The following is a 12,825-nucleotide window of genomic DNA, read 5'->3' as shown; positions in this document are numbered from 1 at the left end:
AAACATTAAAGTTCTATTTTAGTTGAATTTATTAAGTCTATATTACACTTTTATTGAGTTCAGTTATTGGACTGTTGCCTTGCACACTTCAACCAGGTTCAAGGGTTTTTAGTAGATTATATCACCTGTGCCCTCAGTAATTTTTAATTTTAGTACCAATTTTTTAATTAATCTGTATTTCTTAAATCTCTAAACTATAGGACTTAAAGGGAGACAGCATAAGCAACAATACTAATTTTTTTGACTGACATAACTATAAACCATAGGTATGTTTGCATTCCGGGTTCAGTTCAACTGCGTGGCACCTTGGGCAAGTGTCTTCTATTATAGCCTCAGGCCGACCAAAGCCTTGTGAGTGGATTTGGTAGACGGAAACTGAAAGTTCAGATCTTGGGAGTTTGATAAGTGTAAGACGCAAAACCAGTACGCCCAGTTTGTTATATAATGTTGTAATTCAAATCTTTGTTCCATTATGATCTTAGTATTAGCATAAATTTTATTATACAAACCTCCTGTGCATTTTTACATATTTTTCTTTCTTAAATATATATATATATATATATATATATATATATATATATACACACACACACACACATATATATATGGCACAGGAGCCAGTCAGCGGGTACTGGCATCGGTCACGATCGATTGGTGCTTTTTACATGTCACCAGCACTGGAGCCACTCAGTGAGTATCTGGCATTGATCACGTTTGGATGGTGCTTTTCATGTACCACCAGCACAGGAGCCAGCCAGGGGGCACCAGCCCCAGCTACAATATTGGTTTCACTTGACTCAACAGGTCTTCTCGAGCATATCATATTGCCCAACACATCCGGAGTATTCTTAACAGGGCTGGACGTGCATGGCTGCGATCTCACTTTAGTTGCCAGGGCAGAATCCTTAGCATGCCAGTAAAATGCTTAGCAGTATTTCATCTGTCTTCTGGTTCTATGTTCAAATGCCGCCGAGGTCGACTTTGCCTTTCATCTTTTCAGGGTTGATAAATTAAGTACCAGTGAAACACTAGAGTTGATGTAATTGACTATTCCCCTCCCCACAAAATTTCAGGGCTTATGCCTATAGTAAAAAGGATTATTATTATCATTATGACAGAATTGTTAGCATACTGGACAAAATGCTTGGCAATATTTCCACCATTTTTGCATTCTGAATTCAAATTCTGATGAGGTCACCTTTGCCTTTCATCCTTTCGGGGTCGATGAAATAAGTACCAGTTATGCACAGGGATCAATATAACCAACTAGCCCCCTCCCACAAAATTTAAGGCCTTGTGCCTTTAGTAGAAAGGATTATTGTTATTATTATTATTAGGTTTGTGGATGGCAAAATTTATCAGTAGGGTACTGAACAAAATTCAGTTATGTACCTTTGCATCCTGATTTCAAATGCCACCCTCCCCCCATTTGATCTTACATTTTCAAAAGTAAAATAAGCACTGGTTCCGCGTTGGGAATTGATTCAATCATCCAATCAACTGCAGCACACCACTTCTGAATTTGGAGCCTGTTTGTCCATACCCCACAAAAACAAACAAAAAAAATCATGCCAGAAGGCAACTTGGCAGAGATGTTAGAGCATTGGATATAAGGCTTCAAAGTATTTGTTCTCTCTATACTCTGAGTTCGAATCCCATAGAGATTAACTGTGACTTTCATTCTTTTTAGGCCAATAAAAAAATACTTAACAATTCAATTCAGTGGGTTGACTGAACTGTAAGACATTTGGATCAGATACCTTGCATTATTTGTTCCATCTGTTTGCATTCTAAATTCAAATCCCACTATGGGCTATTCACATGATAAGCTTAATTCATCGTTTACTCTTTTGCGCCCTTTTAAAGCCTAGCCAGGCTCATGGGCCTGGTTTCCAGCTGGACGGGACGCCAGTCCATCGCAGTGTTACTCAAGAAACAGGAAGAAAGAGTGAGAGAAAGTTGTGGTGAAAGAGTACAACAGAGGTCGCCACCACCCCCTGCTGGAGCCTCGTGGAGCTTTAGGTGTTTTCGCTCAATAAACACTCACAACGCCCAGTCTGGGAATCGAAACCGCGATCCTCCGACGAGTCTGCTGCCCTAACCACTGGGCCATTGCACCTCCGCTTAATTCACCTCATTTAATATAGGCCTAACTTGGCATTTTGGGTACCTTTAGAAGAGACCACTCCATTGCAAGCTTTTGGACCAGATCTCCAGTTTGAGGGTACATGGCTCCCTCCAACCAGTTTCATATGCCCTGTAAAAACCTTATGCTTACTGCCTTTCTGCCAGACTATATTTTTCAGGTTTCACTCATTGGACTGTGGCCACCTTGAAAGGTTTAGCCAAACAAATCAACTTCAGTGCTTATTTTTTAAAGTCTGACACTTATTCTATCGAGCTCTTTTACCAGACCACTAAATTACTGGGGCATAAACAAACCAACACTGGCTGTCAAGTGGTGGTGGGAGTGGGAAGGACAAACACACATGCCTATCTTTTATCTTTTCTTTTACTTGTTTCAGTCACTTGTCGATGTAAGAAATAACTAGTAGAGAAGTAGGTGATGGAATTGGTAGAGTGCTGGACAAATTTCCTCTCTTATTTTAATTACATGTGTAGTGGCACGAAATTATGGCCGCCATCACGGAAGTACAATCTACGCATGCGCAAGGGACTTGCCTTCCCGGAAGCCCCTCGAGTGCGCATGCATAGTAAAAGCAGTACTTAAAGCGCTTCGCGCGTTTTCTAAGCTTCTTTAGCACGATGCCTTCGATGTGACAACAACTTGCTCCTCTGCGATGCCTCAACGAAGCTCTTAATTTCCAGATGCTGATTACAAGTTAACCAGCGGCTACCAGGCTGAATTATACAGGTTTTGTAAAACTAAGCATCACCAAATAAAACTTATTTTATTATGTTGTTAATTGTTCACACCTTCGTTTGTTCTACTGTTTCCAGATATATATCTTTGTTGAAAGGTGATAGAGAGAGACTAATGTCTCAATGTTGCTATCAACCTTTTACACGTGTAAAAGTACATGGCCTAGTGGTTAGGGTGTTGCAACTCACAATCATTAGGTCATAGTTTCGATTCCCAGACTTGGTGGTGTGTCTGTGTTCTTGAACAAAATACTTCATTTCATGTTGTTCCAGTTCACTCACCTGTAAATGAGTTTCAATAGCTGAGAAGTTAACCCTATAAAATGGACAGGTATTCTGTTCAGTGGGGTGGGGAGCATTGTAATCTTAGTCACCTATAGGCCATGAAACCAGGTTCAGCTCTGACCATATGAGTATTAAGGTTCATGACAGACCTATTTACAAGGCCTATGGAGGTGTGTGGCTTAGTGGTTAAGGGTACTGGACTCATGATTGTAAGATCGTGGTTTCAATTCCTGGACCAGGTGACACGTGGTCTTGAGCAAATAATTTCATTTCACATTATTGGTAAAAATGAGTCATCTTGCGACAGACTGGCGTCCCATCCAGCAGGGAATGTATACACCCGAGAAACTGGGAAACCAGTCCTGTGTGTCTGTATGACTCAGAAAGGACCTTTATCCTTATCCTTAATAACACCCCTTATAAAATTGACAAAATAAATACCAGTCGGTTGATACAATCGAGGTACCTCTCCCTAATGTTTGCGACCCATTAGAAATTATTATGCTGGGAAAAAACAATTTAATATTAGGCAAAAAACATGATCAATGTTCCCTAATTTTTTATATATTCTTATTCCGCTATTTCGCTACAACTGGGACAACACAAAGTTTCCTTGTTGTTTTTTAACCCCAGGTCAATATTGATCAAGATGTACCATGATTAAGAGCATTCTAGTTGTGACCATCCTATCTATTTTTTCTCTTTTTTTTTTTTTCATGCATTGTGTATCCGGGACAACATTATAAAATGTGTACTTTGTGTGTACGACGATGGAATGTAATTTGGTGAGTGTTGGCTGTTATTTCTAGCAGGCCGAACGGCCACGTAGAGGATCCAGCTGTTTAGGGAATGTATACAACTATACACACACACACACATCATGATGGCGACGGTGGCGGCAGCACCAGTAGTAGTTGTAGATGTTGTTATTGTGATAAAAAAACAAACCATACCACGATTTTAAAAGTAAGCGTCCCCTTCGCTTACGTAGATGAAATTATCCAGTCGTATAACACTTCATATTGATTGACGAGTCCATTTAAAGAGAGGAGGGGAGCGGCTACAAATTGTTTACTACCTCCCTTCTCTGCAAACGACAACAGTATGGCTGCTCTCTGGAGGTGTTTCTATTTCGGAAGTGCATCTTAATAAAAAGGAAATACAGTAAAGCAGAATAGTATAACACAACCAGGAATATCCCTACGCATGTAACCTGTCTTCCACTGAATAATGTCCTTAACATGGCTAGCAGACAGCCGACTTGACATGTAAGCGAAGTAGCTGGCTGAGAGAGAGAAAAAGAGAAAGAAAGAGTGTGTGTGTGTTTGTGGGGGAAATGCTTATATTATTTAGAACTACCATATTTACACACATTACTATTTATTCAGCTCATTGAAAAATGACTTCTTACAGTAAGTTGATTTTTATCTTCCCGTGTCTTTTCTTGCTTTCGTTTTCACCATGTCCTCGTGTTAAACAGAAGAATTACGTGGATCCACTGTTTTAATTTGTCCTTACCACGTTTCTGTTTTCTCACCGAGATGAGTCATTTTTAGAAATTTTCTTATATATATATGTTTATTATTATTATTATTTCGGACACGTTCGCCTGTGTTTTTTTATTACTTATTTCGTTTGGCAATTTACTTATTTTTTCCTACTGGAAAAAATATGTCATGAAAAAAAAAAAACTAATTTTTTTTTTCTTGTGTATGTTGTTTTTAATGTTTATTTATATTCCGCGATTTACGTAACTTCTCTCCACGTTCTATCTTTGTCCTGTATAATTTCTACTCCCTGCATTCGTATTTTGTCCATAAAAAAATCGCTGTTCTTAATCTCTTGACACGCACTTTGCTACCGCTGCTCTACGTATCACTGGCTATTTTATTGAACGTGCCGCGACTGACATAACCTGCGCAACTTGAAGACTGTTTTTTTTTTTTTTCGGGCAAAAAACTTTCAGTGTTTTTTTGTTTTTTTTGTAACTTCATAAATAGATATAATCTTTACGGTGTATAAACGAAATAAATTCATAGAAGTTAAAAAAAAATACTGCCTGCCGACAAATATAGTTAGAAAGAAATGAAGTAAAAGTGAAACAATTTTTATCATTTAAAAAATTATTTCTAAACTACACTAAAAAGAAATTGTCTTGACGTTTGTGTGTGTGTGGAAATAATTCACAGATTGTCTATTATTATTATTATTACATCTCATTCCTTTTACATACATCATTACGTTCTTGGAGTAGACCAGAAAATGCAATTGTATTTAGATAGAAAATAATAGCCACTGTTAAACTTCACTTTTTGTGTTGAAAAAGAAAAATCATTAATAATAACCTCCTATTTAACACTTTTAATGTATTTTTCTCTGTTGTCACTATTCACTTGAGTAGTTTGTAATAACAACCAACAACCTACGGCGATCTTTCAACCCACCTATATAATCACGCGTTAAATGTAGTATTTAAGCTTAGTGGAGTATATAGTATTGATCAGTCCATACATTAATAGTAGATGTGAGAGGGGCTTTCCTCGCCACGTTCAGATCTTTGTTTACTTTTTCGTTTTACTCCGTTTTATTTATTTATTTTATCAAAATGAGGGAATGGAAGCGAATGACATTTCCTCCATGCAGCAGAATTCGATGTTTTTCTTCATAATTGGAATGATTAAGAAAGTTTTTCATTTTTTTATTCAATTACCGTTTAAAAATTAATAGAATTATAGTCGGGTTTATAGACACACACACACCATAAGTTTTGTCTGTATGTTTTTATTGTTAGCCGTATACGTTAATTCAATTATTTTGGCTGATGAATAAAATAATGAATAGAAACAATTGTTTTGTTTGATAAGCTGTCGAGTTGGAACTTTTCAAGTTTGTGTAGCGTTTTAAGAAGAGGTGGGGCTGCCAAGAGTCATGTCACCTAAAACATATGATAGCTATTTATGTAGACAGATTTCTCTCGGAAGACGCCGCCCAACTTTCCTATTTTCACATAACCCGTGCTTTTTGCTAATTGTTTTGAGGAAATAAAGAAGGAATGAGTGTCCGGTAATTGCTCCAACTCAACTGTCTCTTTTTCTCCATTGAAAGCTTACAATTATTTTTATATACATATATTTTTTTTATTCAACTCCTACTCACATATTTTCAAAATGACATGTGTGTGTCTGAAGTATTTCTGCCCATCTGAAATATTTCCATGGTTTTATTCACGTTTAAGATTTTTATTCGGCTCTTCCTTATTAGTACGTCATTTTCATTTAGAAGCCACATTTAACGAGATGAACCGTCAGTTGGTCAAAAGTCTACATTTTAATATCTACTCTCGACATAAGTTTTATAGAAGTTGTATATTTTTTTATAGGTTGTAAACTTTTTTTTTAATAAGTTGTTTTAATTGTAAATTAAGACGTAAGTTATTAACCTGTACTTGTTTGAAAAGTTATTTCATCAGAGATGGTAAAAATGATTACATCGTGGCTATGTTACATTATTAATCATTTAAAATGCACATTTTAAACGCACATTTACGTTGTTATCTTCGTTTCTGTTTTATTATTTTGTGATATCATTATCAGTCTTTCATTGTCCATCAACGACCTGGTCACTGATATTTTGATATAAAATGTTATTATTAAATGAAATGTGTTCTATAACTCAAAGAATTCGTTACTCGAAATAACTAGCATACAAAAATAGTTGTCGTATTGGATCTACCACATTCCAAACGTGGTATCACCGGGATTCCGCCTCTTTTTAGTCAGCATCATAGACAACTAAACAAATACGTTATGTGATACATAAGTCTCTTCTAGTTTTTGATCAGTCAAACCCTATCTGACATTTGTTTCTCATTGATTCCCATGAAAGGAAATGTAAGATTAACGATAAGCAAGAGTAGTGGTCCTTAGGGGGTTTCAGTGTTTAGCCTGTCTCGAAATATTCTAACCGGTACCACTCAGTTGTATGACCATACATTTAGAATAAATATATCATGGCTCCATCACTATAACTGTTAAGACAGTTGGCATGGCTGTCCTTTAGTAAACAATTACATTCTGTAGTAAAGAGTCAGTCAGTTCCATTCAGCAGCTCGGATTTCATTTTTTTTCAAAGTCTGAATAGAATTTAAATTCTATGAAAATTCATGCATGTCAGTTACTCCTTTAGACTGTCTTTGTTTTACATAATTTCGAAAATAAGGAAGAATCCAATAAAATATCTTTCTCATTGTTAAGCTGATGTTTTGAAACATAAATTAACCCAGAATTTTGAGGGAAGATTTTAATTTGAATCACTTTAAAACTAGAATATTGTATCTTAAAGCCGGGGATGTTTTCAGACAGGTTGGTATCAAAATAATTAAGTATCTTACTCATAAGTTGACCAATGTCGTTTTAAATAATAATGATAATTCTTTCTATTAGCTGAAGGCCTGAAATTTTTGGTGAGGGGGGGTTAGTAGATTACATTGACCCCAGTGCTCAACTGGAACTGTTTCCATTAATACTCTGCCCCCCTCAAGAATGAAAGACAATCAACCGTGGCAGCATTTGAACTCAGAACATTGATAGATGAAATGCTACTAAGAATTTTTGTCTGACATGCAAATGTTCTGCCAACTTGTCTCAATAATTATAATACTCATTAACCCTTTCGATATCAACCCAGCTGAAACCGCCTCTGGCTCTATAGTACAAATGTCTTGTTTTCGTCAGTTTTGAATTAAAATCTTCCACCAAACCTTTGTCGCAATTTATGTTCCTAACACCAGCTTAATGATAACTAAGTTATTTTACCAAATTCTTTGTTACATTTAAAATTAATTGAAAGAAACACAGAGCATCTCAAAATAAATATGGTAACAAAAGGGTTAAGATGGCAAGCTGGCAGAAATGTTAGCATGCCGGGCAAAATGTTTAGCAGCATTTCATCCATCTTTACATTGAGTTCAAATTCCTCCAAGGTCAACTTCGCCTTTCATTCTTTCAGGATCAATAAAATAAATACAAATTAAACACTGGGGTTGACATAATCGATGTCACCCTCTAAAATTTCAGGGCTTGTGCCAAAATTTGAAATAAATGCAAAATATCAAAAATGTTGATAAAAAGCTAGATTAAAATATAATCTAAATTGGTGAAAACCTAATGGCATTTGAAGAATTGATCCATTTCAATTCTTTACTTGTAAAGCATACAGATGTTGCAGTTCAAAGAATGGCCATTTAAACTGGACCCGGTTATAGTCACCCTATTAACTAATGATAAATTTAAATCTCAGTGGAATACTGAATAATATGAAGATTAGGGTTGTTATAATAAGGCTTTTGTTCTCTTTAAGAAACATATTACTGGGCCATCTGTTGTGTTCATTATTCTACTGTCAGAGCTATTGTATCAGTTTCTATGATCTTGCCAGTGAATGAGACTGATATAGTCAATCAGCCTGTTAGAAATGGCAGTCAAATCATAACATGCCATGAAAGTAAAAAGACAGATTGGAGGAGAGAATACATGAATACATTAGACAACATAAGGTAGACTGTACCTGAAGAAATAGTGAAATGATCACAGCTGGAATGCCTTTGTTTATAATCTGCTTCATCAGGGATATCTTGGGGAGAGAAAAACAGCAACAACAATAATTAGAGATCATTCTGTGTTATGTCAGGTATCTTAGTATGAAGGGGTGCATTTGTTTCAGTCTCAAAGCTTAAATTCTTGTTTTATATAAGATTTTTAGAGATTTCATCAATAAGCAAGGATTTCTTCACTTCTTCAATATATCAACATATAAACACTGAACTCTGACCTTGTACCTTCATGGAAGATGTGTCTGCTGTATTCTGAAATGTAAATGGATAATGTGCTTAGACTTGGGTAACATGTCCAAGCTGTCCGATTTTACAGATGCAAGCATATACTCATCACAGACATACAGTGTCACAGTTTACAACATTCATTGGTGTGCTATATATATATATATGTGTGTATATATATATATGTATGTATTGGTGCCACAAAAAATTGCACCCAGTCCACTCTGTATTGTGGTTGGCATTAGGAAGGGCATCTATCCATAAAAAAAACCATGCCAAAACAGACAGTGGAGCTTGGTGCAGTCCTCTGGCTTGCCAGCTCCTGTCATACTGTCCAACCCATGCCATCTAAGAAGATGGATGTTAAATGATGATGGTGTGTGTGTGGTCACCTTATAAGTTCATCAGAGATTCTGTTTCCTGGCATTTGTGGCCGTTTTGAAGGTTTTAACTGCATGTTGTTAATGGAGAGAGAGAGATCATGTAATGTCACCTTTGGAAAATGTTCTCAAGGTCTCTTTTCACAGAAGCAGTGTTTGTCTAGTTTGAGAGTATTTATTTTTTCATTGAAATAATACCTGTATGCAGAAAGTTAAAGAGGAACGAAGTATATAAATATATGCATAGGAGTGTTTGTTGTTTAGAAGTCAGAGCAAGTAGGCCATTGATATACAGAAAGAAGATTGTGGGAAATATTGTTGAACCTTGCGTACGTCAGATGACCAGGATATTGTATGATTTAGCATTTGTGAAGCATGAAAGTCTTCTGAGTGCTCATGACTAAGGAAGGTGTAGTATTAAAGGTATATTTTCTTCAATGTCTCCATTGAATTACATTTTTAAGGTGTATGTATGTCTATTCACAAGAAATATAACCTTGAATTACAGTTGAACTGAGTGAAGGTGGAAAAGTGCACTATTGACACCTGTTGTGAAGGAACAACGTAACATGAACATCAAATTTCTGATCCAATTTTATTTGGATGAATGACGTCCCTAAACAGACATTTTATGTAACCCTTCATATTAAGATTCACCAACCCTGACATATAGTATAACACAGAATGATCATGATTATCATACCAAACTTTGCTGGAAGTTTTGCTAGTATTAAAGCCTTCTCTGTTTTTGCCAAATTTAGTTTTGAAGGAAGATACTTTTGTGTGTTTTGTCAAAAGTAAGAACTCCATTGGATCTAACTATATGGAAGTCTATTAGGGACCACAGAGAAATGAAAGTCAAGGAAGGGACTATTAATATTCACTTTAACTTTAAAGCTGGTGGTGAGGGCTATATTCCAATAGTTGGCTTTGTGTCTTGGACTGAAACAGGATCTGAGACACACTGTTGCATGTATTTTATCCCTAAGTCATAAGATAAAGAATAGACAAATTCATGGATACATTGTTTGAGGGACATCATTTGCATTAGTTTGCTCTGTCGGTGACTGAAGCTTCCGTGTTATATAAATACTGGGGAGAAGTGATACGTAGAAGTTTGAATTTGTTTGTGTGTGTGAAAAACACTGCAGGCAGATCAGGTAGTGAATCTATAGAGGAATATTGTATCTTAACTAAAGAGCAGCTGACAGAATTTAGAGAATCGAGTTCATTATAAACCACCTGTAAAAGTGAGGTAGTTGCTGTTTGTTATTAGGACAATCTCAAACTCTATTCTAGTTGGGGTTGATGTATTTCTGTGGATGGATGGAAGATAGATGCTAACAGACCTACACAGAAAAGTATGCAACTATGTTGTTGTATACCATTGGAAGAGATTAATGATGTAAGATGTCAGAGATCATTGTAATCTCCATTTAACAGATTATCTAGGGCTTATTATGATTACACTTTTCCATTCATAATTTTGCTAGATTTTCATAGTAAACATCCATTTAGGATATAGTAATTATGAAGGATATTCAATGGCTTTTTGATGTTGCAACTCACAAGTTTTTACCTTTCCATTATGGTTTAAAGTACAATTTTTTTCTTTTTCTTTTATATTGTAATATCTACAATACTTTAGCTATTTTTTTTATCTAATATTGATACCTACATTATTTTGTTCTTTTGTACTACTTCTTGTAGATTCTTTATCTAGCATAAACAGCGTGACATTTCCATTCATGTCTCATTAGCAACAGCTATATTTCGTGCACAGATTGCATCCTATTTGATAAAAGCACAGCATGTCTTAATGCTAAATGTGGACTTCAAACCCTGCAGAAAGCAAGGAAGGCATAGCTGGTGCATTGGATATGTATGGACCACACCCGATTGTTCATTTTGACTTATGAGTCATAGGTATACTTGATGAGGCTTAACAGGAATAGGAGGCACACAGTAACAACATCAAAAGGTCACTCACCTGACCCTTGTGGAGTATTCAACAGTTCCTATTAAAATTGGACTGAGAAAACTTGTATTCTGATAACAAGCACTTAGATTACCCTAGATATGTCAACACCCTACTTCTTAACAACCAAAGGCTAGCATGCTCTTGATGTATATTTATTTATATAAGCTCATTTTAGTGCTAGAAAATGGGGAGTTAAAAGGACAAAGTACCAAAGTGTCACGAAGTACCAAAGTATCACAGGCTATTTAATCTTGTACCTCTACATTATAACTTCCACAGGGATTAACTTTGAATTTCATCTTTCAAGGATGATAAACATACTAGAGTGAATATATAATACCACTCCTCTTCAGAAAGAAAATTGGCTTTGTCCCTAGTCAAAAGAAACACACTAACATCCTGTTACCTGTCCATGTGAATAGGACTTTTGTTGGTCTCTAATTACACAAAATAGTTTACTTAAAATTATGAGTTAACATGAACATTTTTTTATCTATTCTTTTCACATAAGTTTTGCATCACATTTGCTTAATCATATTAGATTATGTCATAGCAAAAAACTAAATTACGACTCAACAAAATTGACTGCTGAATTTGGGAATTTTGTTTTCCATGTTCAAATAGTTTCCTCTGTACATTAACACACCTAAAACAGTTTCAGTGATTGAAAATGTTTGCCCACTCCCAATAAACTTCTTCCTACAACCCTACCTACCTACCTACAGACTCCTTAATTTCTCTTAATGATTAGAAACAAAAGTTGTCCCCAATAAATGCTGCTAAAATAATTAAAATAGTATTAGTAATTGAGCTGATATTGTCTTGCCTTCACTTTATACTCTTTTTTACTCTTTTACTTGTTTCAGTCATTTGACTGCGTCCATGCTGGAGCACCGCCTTTAGTCGAGCAAATCGACCCCAGGACTTATTCTTTGTAAGCCTAGTACTTATTCTATTGGTCTCTTTTGCCGAACCGCTAAGTTACGGGGACATAAACACACCAGCATCGGATGTCAGAGATGTTGGGGGGGACAAACACAGACACACACACACACATACATATATATATATACATATATACGATGGGCTTCTTTCAGTTTCCGTCTACCAAATCTATTCAAGGCTTTGGTCAGTCCGAGGCTATAGTTGATTACACTTGCCCAAGGTGCCACGCAGTGGGACTGAACCCAGAACCATGTGGTTGGAAAGCAAGCAACTTACCACACAGCCACTCCTGCACTTTATAATTAATTATTTCTAATTAATTTTTTAATACTCCCTATATTAAGCAGTAAGTTAACACCTAATTTAACTTATTAGTTTCCATGATGGTGTCCCTTAGTAATTAACTTTAGTAATTAACTTTTTTCTAGAAATGTAAGATATTTATTACGAAAGATCCCCTTTTTATAAAAATATCATAGTGGCATTTGTTAGTCAATCTATTTAATAGTCTATCT

At 35.8% G+C, this 12,825-nt stretch overlaps 1 protein-coding gene and 1 long non-coding RNA gene across 10 annotated transcripts in view; one reads left to right on the top strand and one right to left on the bottom strand.

Annotated features, from left to right (window-relative positions):
- The window catches only part of LOC128248117 (uncharacterized), an 18,433-nt gene extending 8,837 nt beyond the window's left edge, over nucleotides 1-9,596 (bottom strand). Inside the window, exon 1 of the long non-coding RNA XR_008264387.2 lies at nucleotides 8,734-9,596. This is a non-coding gene — a long non-coding RNA (uncharacterized LOC128248117). The remainder of the gene's footprint in view (nucleotides 1-8,733) is intronic.
- Nucleotides 1-12,825, top strand: part of LOC106869351 (uncharacterized) — a 387,885-nt gene that overhangs the window by 317,174 nt on the left and 57,886 nt on the right. The window lies entirely within an intron of this gene.

The sequence above is a fragment of the Octopus bimaculoides genome, chromosome 6, assembly GCF_046866305.1.
Source record: "Octopus bimaculoides isolate indiv1 chromosome 6, ASM4686630v1, whole genome shotgun sequence".
In the NCBI taxonomy this organism is placed as follows: Eukaryota; Metazoa; Mollusca; class Cephalopoda; order Octopoda; family Octopodidae; genus Octopus; species Octopus bimaculoides.
Note: the sequence above shows the minus strand (reverse complement) of the source record. Positions and strands in the feature narration are given on the sequence as shown.